The 5,968-nt window shown below is 47.2% G+C and overlaps 1 pseudogene; it reads right to left on the reverse strand.

Annotated features, from left to right (window-relative positions):
- Nucleotides 1–730: 730 nt before the first annotated feature.
- On the reverse strand, nucleotides 731–1,098 carry LOC147691965 (protein BUD31 homolog pseudogene; annotated as a pseudogene).
- Nucleotides 1,099–5,968: the final 4,870 nt, after the last annotated feature.

Here is a 5,968-nt window from a genome sequence, read left to right on the forward strand (position 1 = left end):
GTAACATGAACGACAAAGGAGCAATGAGCGGAGGAGCAGAAGATACGGAAATGCAGGGTCAAGGGACTCGAGAGAACATTGGCAAGGTGACCAGGAGGGGAAGACAAATTGTAAGGCCTGCCCGATTTCGAGACTTTGAACTAGACGGCGAACTGTAAGTGACTGATCTTGGGTTTGGTAAAAGGGGGAGATATGTAGCGTTCTAGTTGTTCTACGTCACGTTGACGTGACGCACGGCGGCCATGTTGGCGCCGGGGATGCGCGCGCATGATTAGCGCGCCGAGCATTCATCGGAGCAGAGCGCCGGCCGGCGCTCCTCGGACCTACTTATTTAACAATTAAATAAATTAAGCTTAGCGCCTCAACCACCGCCTACGAGTCATTATTGGGTAACTTTACAAGGGTCACAATATGCCCACTGAATGAAATAGCTTTTGCCGATATGAGAATTACACTGTTATCTGCTGCAAAAGTATAACAAATCATCCTCTCTGGTATCCATCTACCTTAAGTAATGGAAAGGGTCTAACTAAACTGGGACCCACATTATCATTTTATGGACCTCCCCTTATCCTTCCCCTCAAAATAGACTTCAAATGTAGGAACATGATATACACTTTTATGTTAAAAATGTTGTCAAACTCCTTCCATGACACATTGATATTCCCCACCATTTGTGAGGAGTGGATGTTTTTATTTAAGAACGGATTAAAGCAATCCAAAAGAAGTATTAACCAGAACATCCTCTACAGCCGCAATGTGTGCATTAAATGATTCTTCCCACTTCCAGCTTGCTTTTCGGGACTCTGCATATGCAGTTTGTTCCAAAGTTAGTATCACGAGTTTGGATGCAGCGCAGGCAACATACGTTTTCGTAACCCTGTTTCTTCCATTTTGCAATCAGTTTTTTATCGGCATATCCTTATCGAATGCAATACTCGTAGACTTCTCTCATTTTCTGGTCCAACTCATCCAAAGTCGGCTCGATGAGCTCCCACCCATCTGGTGGCGCCTTCCTGCTTCGCTTTACCTTGGGCATGTTCCTTTTTTCCCAGCGCCTAGCCGCTCACAGTAAGTTGGATCAACGAAGCCAATTGTGAGAACAGAACCGGATGTTGCTTATTTTACCTTTTTAATAATTAATTGGACACCGCTCGTGCTTGTGTGTTATAATTGTATAATAAAGGCTTGTGTTACACCGCATATCCTCGTGCTTGTGTTTTCAATAATTAATTTGACACCGCTCGAGCTTGTGTTACACCGCATTTTTGTTCCATCTATGCATCCATGTATACATACACCCATACACCCATCCATCAGCACTCACCCATGCATCCATCCATCCGCCAGCACCCACCCATGCATCCATCCATTCATGCATCCATCCATCCATACACCCATACACCCATCCATCCACCAATAATATTGCCCTTTTAACATAGCATTTTAATGTAATTCGATACATTTCTGTTGGAAAAGCACGTTTCTGCATTTTTTAGCCCGTTTAAAAGACAACTGTTTGCATGTTTAAAAGACTGCATTTTTTTAGCAGTTTAAAAGCCAACTGTTTGCATGTTTCATTTGTTTTGCGTGACACTGTTTATGAATAAAAGCCCGTTTAAAAGATGAATTAATAAATCCTTGCCCGCAGCCCGTAGCCACTTTAACATCACATGCGTTGTAATTGCATGCGATGTTAATGGCCTCGCGCGGTCGTAGCATGCGTAGTAATAGCATGCGATGTGAATGACCATGCGATGTGAAAGTCGCGGTGCGATAGCACTGCGATGTTTTGACCCCGATGTGTTGGGTGTTTCCCATAAGAGAAGGAACCCTGAACCAAGAATTTAGATCACTTCTGACAAGGAAACCTATACCAAGGACAAGAAGCCTGCTGATCCAAGGACTTGCCTACCCCTTCTGCCAGAGTGCTGTTTGCTGGGGGGAATCCTGCAGTTGCTTCTTTATTTTTGCCAAGGAACAAGGAGAGAGGAACTGAGTGTGTACTCTCAAGCTTTGCCAAGAAAATCTCCAAGGACTGGAAGAGTGCCAGTCTCCTGCTGAAGTCACAGGGCTAAAGGACTTCGTCATCTACTTGAACTGGAGCGTGGTGTTTCCAGTATTCTAAAGAAATCAGCAATCTCGACGTTGACGGACGCCGCCGAATCCATCTCGACATCGTGAGTAACGGCTCCAGTGTCCCGCACCTTGGCCGCTGGCCGCCGGGCCCGATCGACGCCAGTAGCGACGCCAGTGAGTAGAGAGTTCGGCTCCAGCTACAAGTGACCCTGTGTCGACGCCGCCGCTGATCGCATCGAAGCCGCAGCCCTTCTCGACGCCGTGAGCGCTGCTCACTCTTGCAACAACGACATCGACGACGACGCCTTATCCCGCTTCGCCACTGTGAGTGCTGCTCCAGCCTGACACCTGTCGACGCCGCTGCAGATCGCTCCGACTCCGAGGCCCGATCAACGCCGAAGACTCGACGCCAATACATCTCGACGCCGTGGATCATCGTTTCTCCATTCTCAAAGGTACTGTGTTTGTGGGGTCTGTTTCGACTCCGGGCTCGACGTAGCGCTCCTCGCGGTCGACGCTGAACCTTTGGGATAACTTTGCCTCGATGCCGTGTGACTCCTGTGGGGGTTACATTGTTGCCAAGAACTGTGCTTCAAAGAAGAAGATTTACTTTTGTTGCTAAAGAACCGTTTACTAAGAAGAGACTTTACCTGAACTATTAATTTTGCTTCCAAAGAGTATTCATTAATGTTGTGGTATATTTTTGTCTTTATTTGGTCTTGTGCTAAGCCTTATATAAACATCCTTATTTTTATAATACCTTCTGTGTTGTGTCCATGTGTGGTGTATTCACTTTATTACTGTATGTGGTCATACATGCTTAACACACTGCCTCTGAGATAAGCCTATCTGCTCTGCCAAGCTACCAAGGAGGTGAGCGGGGGTTATCTGAGTGTGTGATCCCCTTGCCCTGACTAGAGGAGGTGGGTCCCTATTTGACAGAAGTATTTACCTCTGCCAACTAGAGACCAGCTGATTCTAACATTGTTGGTCAGCGTTGAGGATTTGAACTTTGCATTTATGACTCCTGTGCTGTGATTAGTGTACGCTGCATAGTGATAGCAGACCATAGCGCAGCCACAATCTATTTTGTTAGGATATTCTATTTTTGTTCTCCGCTTTCCTAGAGCTTCTTTTTGAACACTTCCAGTTTTGACCATGAGTGATGCCGGAGTCACTACCCCTGTTGTTGTGGAGGAGTTTGATAGGAAAAAGACAAAGAAATACAAGCAAGATCAGCTGAAACACTTTTGCGAGCAGTTTAAAGTTCCTACATCAGACCTGAAAAATGTAGAGGACTTTCTCAAAGCACTGGAGGCCTGGGTAGAGGCCAGAAATCCCTCTGATCCGGTGGTGGTACCGCCAGAGGAAGGGGAAGAGGCAGAGCCCGTGAATGGGCATGGGTCCTCTCCCGGCAGCAGTGTTTCCTCTAAGGGCCTTTCTCCTGAAGAATTGGAAGACAGGGCGAAGGAACGAGCATACCAATTAGAAATGGCAAAACTTAAAATAGGAGGGCAGTTGGAGTTAGAGAATGCAAGAAGCAGGAAAGAGGCTGAAATGGAGAGAAAAAGGTTAGATTTTGAAAGAAAAAAATTTGCGTTTGAACGTGATAAAATGGTGAGGGAGATGGAGCTCAAAACTAAGAGTTTAGAATTGAATCCCTCTGGTGGCAGCATTCCATCTGGGCCTGCAGAAAGTAGGTTTTATTTTCCCAAAGATGTGATAAAAGATTTTTATAAGAATGAAGATATTGGCCAATGGTTTAAAGCATATGAGTTAGCATTGTTGGCCCACCGGGTCCCTGAGAAGGATTGGGGAGCGGGGTTGTGGGGTCGCTTTGTCAATGAAGGGAGAGATACCTTGTTGGACATGCCTGTTGAGGATAGGATGTCTTATACTCATATGAAAGATGCTTTAATGTTAAGGTATGGCCTAACCACAGAAAAGTACAGACAAGCCTTTAGAGAATGTAAGAAATTGCCTGGTACTACGTGGGTTGAATATGTGTCATTTTTTTGCAGAGCCATGGATGGTTGGATAAAGGGTAGCAAAGTGGAAAGTTATGATGCTCTTTATGATTTGTTTGCTTGGGAGCACTTGTCTAATAACTGTTTTCCAGAGCTACGCCAGCACCTTATTGATAGCAAGATATCTATCCCTAGAAAACTTGCTGAGGAGGCAGACCGCTGGGTCAGTACCAGGGTCCACATGGGTCCAGTGGGAGACTCAGCCAAAGGTGGGCAGGGTCCCCAGCAGAAGAGTGGGGGGACAGGGGTAAACAGAGGGAGTTTCAAAAAGGGCCCTAAAGTAATCCCCAAGGGAACCCAGCCTCCCCCAGTAAAGAAGCCAGAGGACCCGACAGGTAAACCTGTTCCTAGGGGCCCCATGACCTGCTACGCTTGTAAGCAGGTGGGGCGATGGCGATGGCGATGGCGCGTGTAGCCCTGGGAGGGGAGGAGATGGTTGCCCCTGGTGGGAAGGGCCCCGCATAGATGTCCCTGGTCTCTTTAAGAAACATGGAAATGGTCCCTCCACCCCCTCTGCCTAGTAACACTAAGAAATATAGGCAGTGGGTGACCATTAATGGCCATAGGGTGGAAGCTCTCAGAGACACCGGAGCGAGTGTGACAGCTGTCAAGTGTCACTTGGTGTCCAGAGAGCAGGTGGTCCCTCATGCATTCTACCCTGTTGTAGCTGCTGACAACTCCCAGAGAGAGTGTGAGGTAGCTCAGGTTCCCTTTGAATGGGGGGGGGGGGGTCTCGGGTACTCTTCAAGTTGCTGTGAGGCCCGCCATGCCTGTTGACTGTCTCCTGGGTAATGATTTGGAGGACTCCCCTTGGGCTAAGGTGAAGATAGAGACACATTTGGAAATTTTGGGTGTGCCAGAGTGGGTGTGTGCAACCACTCGATCCATGACAGCTAGTAAGGGTGTTGATGGAGTTCCGGAGCCTGAAAGTATGGCCCAGGACCCAGCTGTAAAGAAAAGAGGCAGGGGGCGTGGGAAACCATCCCCCATAGTTCCTACGGTCCAGAAGGAGACATATCTTGAGGGGGATGCCCTGGAACCTACAGGGAACAAGTTGCCGAACTGTCAGACCTGCCCTAGCTGACCCACTGGCAGCAGGATGGTGGTCCCTCCAGGGAAGAATTTTGTGCTGAACAGAAAGTGTGCCCTTCTCTTGTGGGTATGAGGCAGCAGGCCTCAGCCCAAACAACAGGTGATCAGTCAGAATCACATTTGGTCTACTGGGAGAACGACCTCCTGTATAGTGACCCTAAGGCTGCTGAGCCTGGGTCAGCTGGTGTGCTGGTGGTACCCCAGCGCTTCAGAACCTTCCTACTGGGTTTGGCTCATGACGTTCCGTTAGCTGGATATCTGGGGCAGGACAAGACCTATGATATTCTTTATGTTATGGGTTTCAAGAAGACACAGGAAACTTTGGTAGAGTTGGTTGGTGAGTTTATTCTCAGAGAAACGAGCCACCGCACCATACACTGGCACAGGGAAACACCAACTGGCAATTAGCAGAACTAGAACATCAGAAGCACCATGACAACTTAGAAGTTCCAAGAAAGGAACATAAAAGCACTAGCAAATACAACATTATCTCTTTTTTTCCAAAGAAAAGTGAAGGAAAACAACAAAAAGCAAAACCAAAGCAGAAAAAAGAAAAGCAAAAGAAATAAGAAGAAAAGAAAAAGGAGATACCAAATAAGAGAAAAACTTGAACTAACGAAATTTCCAAGGAAGACGGGTTACACGAGTGGACTTCCTAACAGAACCATCTCTCAAGGGAGACACATCAGAGTTACAACCCAGAGAAGGAGGTATTGGCTTCACCTCAGAACCAGAACCCTCTGGTTGAGACTCACGATCTGCACAAGTTC

Source organism: Lissotriton vulgaris, chromosome 9 (assembly GCF_964263255.1).
Source record: "Lissotriton vulgaris chromosome 9, aLisVul1.2, whole genome shotgun sequence".
Lineage (NCBI taxonomy): Eukaryota > Metazoa > Chordata > Amphibia > Caudata > Salamandridae > Lissotriton > Lissotriton vulgaris.